Source organism: Carassius auratus, chromosome 1 (assembly GCF_003368295.1).
Source record: "Carassius auratus strain Wakin chromosome 1, ASM336829v1, whole genome shotgun sequence".
Lineage (NCBI taxonomy): Eukaryota > Metazoa > Chordata > Actinopteri > Cypriniformes > Cyprinidae > Carassius > Carassius auratus.
In genome coordinates this window covers 3201628-3216637 of record NC_039243.1, presented here as the reverse complement: position 1 = coordinate 3216637, position 15010 = coordinate 3201628, and the positions used below count along the sequence as shown (strand labels likewise).

The 15010-nt window shown below is 35.6% G+C and overlaps 1 protein-coding gene across 1 annotated transcript in view; it reads right to left on the bottom strand.

Moving 5' to 3' along the window:
• LOC113116074 (B-cell receptor CD22-like) overlaps positions 1-15010 on the bottom strand; it is a 109307-nt gene that overhangs the window by 82013 nt on the left and 12284 nt on the right. The window lies entirely within an intron of this gene.

Sequence of the window (15010 nt, the reverse complement as noted above, 5' to 3'; positions counted from 1 at the left end):
CCTTAAATGCATAATGTGGACCGAGTATTTATGCTAATGTTGGCATACTTTTATTAAATGTCAGCTGCTAGTGTCGAAGCAAATCCGGCAGAGCCTTTCTAAATTCCACAACCAATCTCAACTTAAAATTTATCTTAATTTAATTTGATAAAAAAAAAAAAAAATTTTTATTGGTGCGTTGGTCTATTTACGGGCTTAATGAACCTATGCCTATTTAGACTGAGATGTTAAGATGTCACAGACGACTTATTTTATTTATTTATTTGAACTTCCAAGTGGCCTATATTCTACGTTAGTTATGAATAAATTGTTAAAACGCGTATAAATGACTCATTCTTGACAAAAGGAAAAAAAGAGCTTGTGCGCACATTTGAATAATGTCGAGCCTCAAACGGGTTCAGGCTTTTAAAAAGCTGTCAGTCAAAATGTACTTGTCGGGCTCGGCTCCTGTCCGGCCTAACCTTTAAGGCTCGATTACAACTCTACTACATCCTTGCGAATAAACATACAAAACCAGAAAGGAGGACAAGATGGTTATAAACAATAAGTTGTGAGGATGTTCAAGGGAAGTTGTGCAATCCCAAGACTAAGAATGTGTGTGTGTGTGCAGTCGGCATTACATCACAGGTAGGCTATGTTAACATTGTGTTCATTATTAACGTTATCAAAACTGTGTAAGGTTGTTTCAGAAAGTGTCATATATAATTAAATTTGGTATGTGCCTTATACGCACTAGAATAGGCCAAGGTTTTCTGTATACCCACTTAAAAATGCGTGAGGATACGTGACAACTTTGTTTTGTGTCAGAACTTTCACACTTTCATTAATTCACCTTGTCTGTGTTTGCGAAGCGACATGGATCCAGTTACAAATGGAACTTGCTAGAACATCACAGAATTTGGCAATTTTGAATAAAATCAATAAATGAATAAATCTAAATTAGGGCTGTGCAATTAATCAAATTGCGATATGGACTAGTGTACATGAATATTAAAGTTAAAAGAGACTACAAATGTTCTACATGTCTCTGGGAATATTTTCTCAATATGTGCATTTTTGTCATTCGAATACACACGATGTTCGCTATTTTTTCCCCCATGCTGACTCCACCCTCACCACACCAGACCACGCCCCCAACTATGACTAGATGCCAACTGTATGTGTTTAGATATGCTCAACTAATCCCAGCGCACCATTCCACGCACTCTAGAAAGTAATTGTGGCACTTTAAATACACTCCACATCTTAGCATTACTCTTCTACTTGGTACTTTGTGATCAACAAACAAGGGCTGCATGATAAATCACATGAGATTGTCATCCGCATCTCGTCAGTAAAGCCGGTTCTGTGATTAATGGTACTGGTTAATTTCCATCACATGGAGCGATATTTGGTTTTACATGGAGCGATATTTAATTCACAGAACTGTAGATCAGTGACAAACTGCACTATATCGTGTTCATTACATGAATCACATTTGATTATGAATGTGATATCGCGTAGCTTGTTAGTGTTTTTATTAATGCCTTTAATGCTATAAAAATCCAGCCCCACTTGTCACATACCCCCATCGACCCTCGCAGACCGCGGGGTACTCATGAGACTGCTCTCCATTCCCCCGTCTGTGGGGAACCGCTCATTTCCACTCATCACAATTTATGTTTAGTCATCTAAATGAATGAAACATGGCAAAGATGAATGCACCTTTGGAAGTTGAATGTAAGGGAAATGTCATTTTGGAATTTCTGTGGTTTAATGTTATGTTGTTGTTAATGTTCGTGTTCACGATTATTTTTATTTTTTTTGTTACTGTAATAAATTCATAGCATTAACAGGATGACAAGTTGAATTCATTTAGGAAGCGATGACTGCTGAAACAATTTTTAGACCAGTGCCTGTATAGAAGTATTGATTATGATATAATATAACTTAGCACTGACCAAGTTCAGAGGCTGTCATGGATCAACTTACTATGTTGTGTATTTTCAGTTTCAATATGAAAAATAACTTTCATATTGATTCAATGGATTTATTGCATTTTGGGGGAAAAATAAATAAAATAACATTTTATCTTGCCAATTTCTTGGCAAAGAAAACATTTTTTACTCAAATTAATTAAAATGGATTCATTGCATTTTGGAACCTCTCTCTCTCTCTCTCTCTCTCTCTCTCTCTCTCTCTCTCTCTCTCTCTCTCTATCTCTCTCTTATTTAAAGTTAAGCCAAAGAAGGTCAGTTATACTGTAACTAAAAATGGGCAGTTTCTAACTTTTATTTATTTTGATTATTACTTAAAGTATATTTTGACAAGCTAACAATAGTGATATCTTTAACTTATACAATATTTAGTTGCATTAAGTGTTTTATTTTATGTATTATTGCATTTTATAAAGTGTTTCCTTTTCATGTTTTACTTTGTGTGTTTTTATACCTAGGGCAGATGCTTCAATAAACCTGATTTATCTGCAAGTCATTTAAAGCTGTAGTTGTTGATTTCTCTCTCTCTCTCTCTCTCTCTCTCTCTCTGGTTAAGCAGCAATCATAAGACCTCTAGTGGAGCCTCAAAAGATTCACAGGGATCATTGATTAAATATGGTGAAAGTGAAGTGATGTGAAACCTGAAGTGATATTTTTAAATCACAATTGACTGTTTTAACCTCAAGTATTATACAAAATTAATGATGCCTAGTGTATTGTTTTATATGGTGCCATTAAGGAGGCTTGTTCAGTTTACTTAGTTTTGTCATGTGTGTTTTTTATTTTATTTATTTATTTTTTTTAACCACACTGTTTTTTTGTTTTGTTTTTTTGATCTAAAAATACATTAAATCAGTCCTGGAGCAAAAGTAATGGGTTGAATGTCAAAATTCTCATGAGTTTCTAGTTCAAATCTGAAGAAGATACCATGAAAAATTAGATTCCTGCAACCATTTTTCTGAGACTATTTCTAGTCCCCCCCCAACCCCCCAAATATAAAACAAATATTTACCAACTCTATTGAAGGCTTCTACAAACTATTTTAGTCATTAAACATACCATTGAATATATATATATATATATATATATATATATATATATATATATATATATATATATATTATAAAACAATAGACAGAAACTTATACATCATATAAGTGATTTATTTGAGCACTAGAAAAATACTATAAGAATAATCTGAGTAAGAAAAATAAATAAGAAAAAAATAAAATAAAATTAACTTTGTATGCCAAAATACAGAACATCCCAAGATTGCTAGAAATACAGAATTTACTTCGATTTCTGGTCATAAAGTCATTTATCACGTGCTGATGTGCTGATGGCCAGTTATAGAGATGGTTATCAAAGAGATGCACCATAAAGTCATTAAATCACACTCTATTCATATAGATGGCATTCATATTGATAGCTGTGATAACACAATAGTAGTGAGCTGATTTGCACTCAAACAGATGGTAATCATGCAGATACATTCACATTCAACATAAAACACAATCACACATATATGGAAAATGTTGAAAAAATAAAAACAAATAAAGAAAAAAGCGATCACTAAGTTCCGCCTCCATCAGATGACAGGTGTGTCAGAGCGCGTCACGAGCCGTCACGAGAGAGCGCCAGAATTCAAATATACTATCTTTCGCCTATCTTTCACTTTTTTGTGTTTCATTCTGTTTGTGACACTGTACGCAACAAAACCATGCCATTTTTTCCTACCAAGATGCAGTTTATGAGCGTGAGTTATTCCATAAAGGACACAAACAATACTGTCCCTGAAGAACTGAAACGTAAACAAAGGAATTATCATCCATATTACAACATTATTGCTTCATTGGACCAAACGTGCTCCATGAGATGTTGATCAGTGGACCCTTACCTTTCTAACTAAACCGAGATTTACAGCTCTGGATGTGTTTATGACTCGTTATTAAGACGAATCTGGTATGTATTGCATTTCCATTATTCATGTTTTGATGTGTACTGCTTACACAAATTTGGAGAATATATTCCTTATAAGCTTTCCATTGAAAAACAGCGATCTATTGATAATGCTTGAGGCTTAGATCTTTATAATGATACATAGTTTGTCAAGATTAAATTTGTCCAGTTTCATTTAATCTATTCATAAATATTGACAAGTGCAAACAAGGGGAGTTCAGGGTGCTTACGTTGGGGTGCAGGTTAAGAGGCTTTAAGTTCTCCGTTTATTTGAGGTCATCTCATGAAATTGTACAAACACTTAAATTACCACCAGATGTCACCATCTCCTGCTAGTGCAGGGGTCTCTAGACTCAATCCGGTCCTTTGTCCTGCAGGGTTTATCTCCAACTCTCCTCAACAGACCTTCCTGGAAGTTTCCAGTGCAGGGGTGGGGAACATTGATCCTGGAGGGTCTCTGTCCCTGCACAGTCTAGCTCTGTTCTAGTGTGAGCATTAAGACCTTCATGAGCTTGTTCAGATGTGTTTAACCACGGTTGGAGCTGAACTCTGTAGGACACCGGTCCTCCAGAAGCAGGACTGTGACATAAACTGTAATGTGCGTCACGAACATGAGTACTGTTTCAGATTCACAACCGATAAACCTGATGTAAAATGGATTGGATATCCAGGAGTGACTCTTACTGTCACAGGTGACTTTCATGAGGCTGAGCTCTTCTTCTGTGCATTATGTTGAATAATTATCAGTGTATGACAGCAGCACTAGATATAATGTGTGTGTTGTGTTCAGATCTTCAGGTGGAGGCTCCTGAGAGAGTGACAGAGGGTCATAATGTCCGTCTGACATGTAAAAGCAGCTGCACTCTGACTGACAGAGCAACATTCATCTGGTACAGAAACTCACAGCCATTAACTGAGAGAAGAGACAGAAACAATCAACTCCTGCTGCAGTCAGTCAGAAGAGAGGATGCAGGCAGATACAGCTGTAGGCACAGTTACATCTCAGTGTCACGTGTGAGTACAGAATTATTATAATTATAATTTTTACGAGAGTTTATATATTTCTGGGGCTATAGAGTAGCTAAGCAAACAATAAATATATTCAAGATATGGCATAATATTTAGCCAATCAGACACTCAAACACAGACACAAACACTTGCTCTGACAGACGAACCATTTACTGATGCTGTCAAATCACTCTAAGATCATTGTGATCTTGTCAAATTACCTTCAGATCATTGTACTTGTTTTGCTGTTTTTAGTAAATATGAAATAATTTTTAAAATATCTATATGAGGTAAAACATCTCCATGTGGGCCTGATTGGTGTAGTTATATAAAAAAGTACTAAACAAATGTAACATTTATTTTCCTTAATAGTTTCTGCTGTTGCAGTGTATTGTGTATAGTGGGGAAGTCGTGGCCTATTGGTTAGAGAGTTGGATTTATACCAGCAGGGATTGTAGGTTGGGGAGTGAATGTACAGAGCTCTCTCCCACCCTCAGTACCACAACTGAGGTGCCCTTGAGCAAGGCATCGAACCCCAACAGCTCCATGAGCACTGCAGAAAAAGATGGCTGTTCACTCCTTTGAGTGTGTGTTCACCAATTCATCAATGCAGCAACATTTTCTGAAAACATCTGCAATTGCCGCAAAAGAAGCAACTCAACAAAAGTCATGGGTCAAGAGCTCAACTAACAACTAACAAACAATGATCCCCATGATGGTAACCTCAAATAAAACTTTATCCATAATACATAAACATATAAACCTCTGTTGATTCTCAATAAGAACTTATGTAGAAGTCTGAAAGAAAGTCAATCTGCTTAGTAATATTGTAAGTGAAGGTGTTAATGCTGTTTGTGGAGTTGTTTAATCAGATCTTGAGAGTTTGAAGGTCTTTTATCTTAATAAAATTGTGTCAACAGATTACAAGCAATATTATTTATTAAATTGAACACATTAAATTTGATTGGAATTAATCCAACGTGATCTCATGAGAATACGTGTGTATTTTTATTTTAAATGTGGTTCTACCACACGTACATTTATTTATGTTTTCATGCACATAGAAACGTACAATTTAGATGTATTTATAGCAGTAAAGCGTACAAATACTTACGTGTTAGCAGCTAAAAAAACGTAAATATTCTAACGTAAAGTGTGAATGTATATGAATTCCCATGTATTAATATTAAAATTGTGGCTTTAATGATTTAAATCTGTTGTATTTAATTGTCACATCAATACATGTTTTTAGTCAGTTTATTGAAAGCAGTTTACTCGTCTACTTAATAAGAAATAACATTTCTGTGCATGCTGCAAACCATAGATGCACAAAAGCACAGCATACAATTACAAATCACATCCATTTTATTTGTTTGCTGTACTGCATATTTTTAGAATCCAGATGTTTGCAAGGAACATATCTAAATTCAGCCCTTTATCAATCGATCTTCATCTTCATTCTCAGCAACAGCGTCCGTCACAGTCAAAGCTCGTGCTTGTTATGATTAGAATTTGAAAATAGCGCCAGTGCGCCACGTTACGACATGGTTTAGGGCACTGATATCCAACGCTCATTGGTCCTCATCCAATTCGTCACATTGCGACATGTCGTGTTTCAGTTTATGACATTTGAGTACTGCGCCAGTGCGCCTTCACGGAGAGAAGACAGATACATAATTTCACGGATTAATAAATTAAATTCTGCTCTGTACCCTATAAAAACTATTACCTCCCTATAGAGGACTGTGACTGGAACTCATTATCATTTGAACTACTTTTGGTACCATTTTTGATATTTTCGCAAATAAGAAATGATTAACGTCACGTTTGTTTGTCTGTTTTTTGTTTACTTATAACTGTAACGTTATATAGTTTTAAGAAATGGTTATGGGTAGGTTTAGGGGTAGATTAACGTTAGTGGCCCAAAATATCGTTTTAATGTTATATTTTTACTAAAATTGTGTTTTACTATGTTTTATTCTTTTAACATTCTGTATAAAATGGGTAGGTTTAGGTTCGGGTGGTATAGGGATCTTACATTTTATCAAAAAATATATAAAAAGGGAAAATATACATACATATTAAACAAATTAATCAGATAAGCATTGAAAAGCAGCTTCGTGAGTAAATTTTTATGGATAACTGACTGTTCAGAGAACACGTTCTATCTGTACGTATTTGAGGTTGTTTTAACGTAAATTTCTATACGTATCGAACCTATAATTACATCCAGATAATAGGGCTGTAGTACTCGAGTCCGGTCTTGGACTCGAGTCCGGACTCGAGACATTTGTCTATCATCTCGGACTTGTCTAGGACTCGTTGCATTTGCACTCGGACTTGTCTGACTTGGCCATTGGACTCGCCAAGTCTTCTAGTTGGTCTCGACCGGGTCCAGCAAAAAAAATAACATAAAAAATTTCTCCTTCAAAACAAAACCACATTTGCATGATGTCGCGACTGAAAAGGTGTGGAAAACGCTAGGCGCGCCGCTCTCCTTATTTCCGAAGCACTCTGTAATCTGCCCTCACGCTCCAGTGGCGTCTGCTGTTGCTGGGCAACCATGACCCGCTCTCCATGAAGACTACGAAGTTTCAGCAAAGAATAAATGGATTTCCAGCACTAAACATCCCTTGTAGTAGCTCTGCTAATAGATTCATTTACAAAATGGCTATCCTTGTACAGCTATGATCATCTGTTTCTCCATCTTCTTAGCATTCAGTATTGTTCCGGGAAAGGATGTGCATGACCAGCGGTGCACTTACTGCGACCTGAAAAGTTTAGATGAATATAATTGTGTTTTATTTACGTCTACACCTAGATAGCCTTAAACGTACCCTTTACAATAATAAAATACTAATTATTGTTGTACAGTATAGGGGTTGCAAGACTACTGATTTCTACCAGTCGATTTTTTAATAAAAAAATGCTTGAGTTACTCGACTACTCGTGGTTCATGCTATTGTAAATGAAAACACATTAAATAGTTTTTTTTTTAATCAATCAATGCTTATTAATGTATAGCCTTATGCAACAATTACATATGTAATTTTTTAATACTTTATAATTATGACATTTCATATTTAAATTTTCATGTAACAGCCAGTATTTGTATCTGTTACAATCACAACATTTTTCGTATCTGCATTCGGATACAACATCGTACAGTTACTTGATAAGACCATTATGACTTTTTATATTTTTTTTCGTAGTTATCACTGAACAAGTTTGTCATGTTAAACTAAAATAATTATTAATTTCTAAAATAATATTTATTTTATTACATTTGAACATGACTGAATCCATTCAATGCGCAAAGTTTCATTACGCAGAACACTGAGCGAGTCTTAATGAACATCACTAAACAGATGTGTGTGTGCTGCGCAAACCAGCAAAAGGTAAATATGCAAACATGTAGGACAAGTAAACAATGTATCTGTATCTAAGCTGATTATAGTCTACTCTTAAGAGAGAGAACTGTTTTGGTTTTTGAGAGACTGAGACGCGCAACGCTGCTGTTTGATTGATGAGTGCGCTGTGCTAAATCATTCGTTTCATGTCATAGCCTAAGCTTTAAATCATTGCCTTTTAAATATATACAAATACTATAACGTGTATGATGTATTATTATAGGTAAAATTACTCTTGCAATGCTCTGATTTCTGAGAGATGCACAGAGAGGCGACAACAATGCGCTCTTTTCACTCATAAAGTTTACATTCATTCACTTCTGGCGCTGATCCCCTGGCTTACCTGTTGTCTAGCAAACACCAGACTGTGTCAGCTTCAGCGAGTATTCATGCAGAATTATTCCTTGTCCGTTATTCGTTTTTTAAGCTATTATCCTTGCCATTCCGAATAAGGTATTCGGCTTCAGCCACAGCCCTAATTATTACATTACATATTTTATTTTTACATGCAACATAGATAAGGTCATATAGTAACAGGCCACGCAATATTGTAATTCTAAAATTCACGTCATACTTGCAAACACTTTGTATGCATTATGGTTAATGCATGCTGGAGTAATCGATTGTTTCCGACAGCGCTTGACTAGTCTATGCAAGCACTCGTACAGTGTGACAAAAAATTTGCTGTATTTATGTGCGCATGCCCAGTAGAGCCAAACGTATCCCTTCTAGCCTTGCTGCGCGCCTTTGTCATATCCCGAGCTTTGCGTGTATCTGTGCACTCACTGTGCCAAGACATCTGTCATATACATTTTGACCACAGACATAATGTCAGCAAAAGCAGCATTATAAAGTAAATAAAATGAAAATAAAGTATATAAAAATTATTTGACCTTACAGCTCCAAACTCTGTTCTAGAGGGCCAGTGTCCTTTATAGTTTAGCTCCCAGGGTCGGACTGGGGGTAAAACCAGTACTCATTACCAGGGCCCCAAAGGAAGAGAGGGCCCTTGAAAAGTATGAATCTGAAATATATTTTATTTTACCTGGATATTTTCATTGGTGGGGGGCCCATCAGGACTGCCTATGCATAGGGCCCGGGATCTTGTGTAACGCCCCTGTTAGCTTTAACCCTAATTATACACACTTGAAGCAGCTAATCAAGCCCTTACTAGACACACTAGAATCTTCCAGGTGTGTTAAGGCCAGTTGGAGCTATACTTTTCAGGACATTGGCCCTCCAGGATCTAGTTTGGAGACCCCTGTCCTACAGAGCTGTTACTTTGCACATGCTTTTTGATCATAACAAATAATAATGTAAAATTATTTTCTTAGAATAGGAGATATGCTGTCTCTCGCAACACATACATTATCAGTAGTTAAGTATGTGGTCTTGAAGAGGACTCTTTTTTCTCTCATTTGGACTCGGTCTTGACTTGGACTCGAAACTTTTGGACTTGACTTGGACTCGAACCTCTTTCGAGCTTGATTAGCCGAGTCTTCTTGACTCGGTCTCGACTAGTCCTGGACTTGGACTTGACTTGGACTCGACAAAGCTGGACTTGACTACAGCTCTACCAGATAATACGTAAATGACACTGTAAATACATAAAGGCACATACGTATTGGACAGTTTTAATTTACGTCTAAATATGTACGTTTTGATTGTGAGATCAGGCTGATTAATCAAATGAGATGCTTACAATCAATCATTCAAAATGAATAAAATAACGTGAAAAAAAAAGTAAAATGTATACAAAAAATATTGGTTTTGTTGGACAAAACAAGAAGCACCCGACTGCAGCCTGCATATAGAGGCGGGGTTGCACATGGTAACCTGTCCCATACATACTTTGATTGGTTCGATCGATTTTAGTAGGCATGCATGATTGGAAATGTGTGCGTAGTTGGTGTACACTGTTAAAAATAATACACTGTATTTACTTTATAAAATTGTGGCAACAGATTACAAGCAATATTATTTATTCAATTTAACACATAAGAATTCATTAGAATTAATCAAATGAGATGCTTAGAATTGAACCATTCAAAATGAGTTAAATCACACAAAAATAAGTAAAGTTTAAACAAAAGAACAACAACAACAAACAAATAATAATATTTGAGAAAGAAAAACAAAACACTATGCTAATGAATACAATGTTATACATACCAGGCTGAATCAAGAGAGCCATGTTGCACTGCATTCTGGGTGCTGCCATTCAAAACTCATTAATGGCTGCCATGATGATTTGACTTATATTTATTCTTATTCTTCTTTTCTTTTATTTTTACTTTTTAATGCAATTTTGAGAAGCTTGTTTTGTGATGCTTACAGTTCATCTGTTTATCTGAATATGCCGTTTGTCTCTATTCAGATTCATACGCTAATCCTTGATGTCACTGTGTGCCTAAAAGAAAGCTCCTCTTCCTCACTATAATTTTTTTTTTTTTTTCTAAACCAGAATTTTTAAACTCTGGGTTTTAAAGAAAATTCTGGGTCTTCTGTTGTTGAATTATAGGGGCTGCTAAATTGAATGTTAATTTAACTAAACAGGAGAACAGGCTCTATTTATAACACTCAGTTCAAAACTCTATGTAAAATCATAACCCACACCACCTGGACACTGAATTCTTTACTTTTATCATTTCTAGCTATTATTTATCAGTTACAACTACCATTCAAAATGTAATATTAAAAAGTCTAGGGTCAAGAGCCCAACCAAAGCAAACACTGACCACTATAATGGTAATCCTACCAATTTACAATTTGCTCCTTCAGTGATTCTGTTTGTGAACTTTAGGTGTCTTCAATAACTCTGTTTTGGGGCACTGAAGACACAAACTTCTGAACATGATGTCTGTATCATATCAATGTAACCAACAAAAATGTGAATTGGTAAAAAAAGTTGACATCATCTGCATGCATATAATGTTTTCACAGTGTGTTTCATGATCGTCAACTACTGGCCTGGCATATATAACATGCACTGTTAGCAATTGACGTAATTTTAAAATAAATTTTACTACAATACACTGTATTCATGTTTTTAATGTAAATGCAAATGCATGATGGGAAATTGATGGACAGTCCTTTAATATTATTGTAACTATTCTGTATAAGCATTATTTTACAGACACTACAAAGCATTGTGGGGTATCATTAAAACTGGTACTTTCATATTCTTTTCTAACATAAACAATTCAACATTTTTAAAAGGTATGATGCTCCTCAAACATTCTTTCAACTTTCCAATTTCCATATTAGTGTAATGTTATTTTAAGGTTAGTAAAATGTACCTGTAACATTCTCTCACTTGCTGTGAACAAGCAAGAAAGAAAGAGAAATAAGGACACAAACTACAACTTTCTTCAGTCACAGCCTTAGATGAACTGAATGTAAAAGACTTTAAATCTGAAGATCTGACTTAATAACTCCACAAACAGCATCACCAGTTCCACTTACAGTAATACTAACCAGATTGATTTTATTTCTGTCACAGAAGTTCTTATTGAGAATTCACAGAGGTTAAGATGTTGATGTCTTATTGAAAAGGTTTTGTTTGAGATCACCATCATAGAAATCAGAGTTTGCTTCAGTTGTGCTCTAGATCCTCAACCTGCTTTTTAGTTCATGTGCTGCTGTTTAAGATTTTATAAATATTGCCCTTGCTAACTTTTTGTTTAAAACATATTTAAGGTTATTTATACACTCACAGACATCAACATTTGGCATATGAAATACAACAATGGTGTCATGTTTCAAATACTGACCACAATTCTGGTGACAAAGTTATATATTTTTTTTTCCTTCCAACTGATTTCATCCAAGGCTGTGGTTAAATTCAGTTGTAGTTCTTGTGTTTCTCTTTTCTTCAGTGATGTTGATTGTTAACAGCAGGTGTTCATCACTAGTACACAATCTTTATTTAATTAGTCACTTAATGATCTCATTAACGTTAACTCTTTCATGACTTGGGATTTAACTTGAGACTTGTTGGTGACTTGAAAGGAATGACTTGGTTCCTCCTCTGGTGAAATCAGCTGCTGAGTTCATGCTTGGAATAAACATATGGCAGGACTTTTACTTTCTGGCTCCTGGAATGTCCACCTCTGGTCACCATTGTTGTGAATTGTATGAAAACGCAAATACAAAACACAGCATTTACTGTATTAATGCCACTGTAATGACAGGAACACTGCTATATAAACACCATATTTTATTGTATTAAAATATTGTATTAAATAACATGATAACTAATTTTATAATTAATTTACATTCAATTAAAAGATAAATAAAGTGCTTGCTTTTTAGATCCTCAAATCTGGACCTCGAGATCCACTTTCCGAGTTTAGCTCTAACCCAAATTAAACACACCTGAGCATGCTAATCAATGCCAATCAATGTCCTTGGGATCATTAGAAAATCACAAGCAGGTATCTTTGGTCAGGGGTGAAGCCAAACTCTGCAGCGCATTGGACCTCCAGGGTAAGATTTGAGGAATGGGGGTCTAAAGCAACTTACAGTGCATTCAGGCTATCAATTTTTACCTATCATGTGTTCCCAGGAAATCGAACCCCCATTCCTCTACCACTGAAGCTACATAATTTTTACAGTGCATCTAAGGCTGTTGTTGAAGAAAGCTTTTTATGTTAAAACCAACATTATATATTTGGAGAACGTTCTTATAACAAAATTATAATCATCCTGTGAAGAATGAAATATAAACATTGGATGCTAATTTTGCCTCAGACAGATGCTATTTACAAAATTGTGATAATTATTCACTGTTTTGATGATAATACCAGTACAAGTAATCATTTAATCCCAAATTGAAACATGTTGAAAAATAATCTACTAATGCTGAAGCAATAAACTTACAAAACCAAAATGTATGTCACTGCCAAAACTTTTAGCCATGTTGATGATTTTGCATTCATAAATGAGAGGCTCTTTTTCCTCATTTCTCTGTCGCCCCCTGCTGGACATCTGTGAATATTTTGTCATATGATTATTGCCTCTGTATGGCAGTGACTAAAGTGCAGAACATACTTGGCAGAACTTGTGCAGAAAGGTGTATTTTTTTTTTTTACTTTTCTTTCATTTCCAACCCCAAATGAGTTTTAATTACTTCGAAATGCCAGAGGAGGCTGCAGAAATACCAGAGGAAACTGTGTGAAGGTATTTTTGAGTCAAAATGACTGAACTCCTGTGACAGTACGATTTGTAGTTGTAGAGAAAAGCCACACGTGTATCAGTAAATTTGAAGTGACAGAGAGAAATGTTTTAAGAGTTGCAAACCTGTAGACATGTTTTTCTCTCCCACAAACACAACACAACAGTTACACCTTCTCAAATTCTTCATTGCAGGTGCACAAATCCTATTCTACAAATCACAAATTAAGAAACTGCAAAAGGGAGAGTGCAAAACTTGTCACTTGAAAGCAAAAAACGGTGTTTGAGATTCATCGCAGCAGATTCAAGCAGCTGTAGTTATGTACTTGTGTTTGTGTTAGAAAAATATACAAGACATGAGAAAATATTCTACAAGTGTGCAACTCTCATTGGATGAATTCACATACTGATTTGAGGATGTGCAGAATTTCTCCATGACTTCACATTTCTTGATGCGGGTGTGTAAATACGTTTTGCACCATATTCACTGCAGCAATTGTATCAAAAATGTGAGCGTACAAGTGTCTTAATGTGTGATTTGTAGAATAGGATTTGTGCACCTGCAATGAAGAATTTGAGAAGGTGTAACTGTTGTGTTGTGTTTGTGGGAAAGAAAAACATGTCTACAGGTTTGCAACTCTTAAAACATTTCTCTCTGTGACTTCAAATTAATGATACACGTGTGGCTTTTCTCTACAACTACAAATCGCACTGCCACAGGTGTTCAGTCATTTTGAGTCAAAAATACCTTCATAATAAAGCTCTTTCTGACTTCTGACTTCTCATCCGACGCTGCTGTAGATCACTGATAGGTCTTCAACAGTTTGAACATTTGATTTCCTAGAAAATCTGAACAAACAGGAGCACAACACGGTTACATCTCTGATTACATGAACTGTGCTGGTGAAGGTGTTGTTTTCTCACCTCATGGCAGCTGATGAACATATATTGTCATACTGACATTCATCTTCTTCCGGTTTGTTTCTCTCTTTCTTTCGGTGATATTGGACAGCTGCGTACTGGATCTCCTCAGTATCTCTGGATTCAGGAGTTTCTCCTCTGGATCTGCTGGGTTTCACACTGGCATACAGAGCATCATTGACTGGATCAGGTTCAGAAAGAGACTCGTCATGAACGGAAACTCTCTGTGACACATCAGAATAAAGATCATTCTGAAAGACAAGAAAACACACAATTACAGTTGATTTCTCAATTCTAAAGTCACTTTTTCAAAACTCTTCTCACAGTTCTCCTAACATCTTTCAACTTGATACAGCAGTTTATTTCACATTCAGAATGCACAAAACTACCAAAAGACTTCATTAATGTCTCAGATCAAAACTTTATCACTCAACACAACAACCTGAAAACACGGACAGCAGTTAGCATTATACAATGTTTTCTGTTGTAAAAAAGCAGAATGATACTCTCTGTCACATGGTCCATGTTTACATTACAGTGCAAAATCATTACTCTTAATCT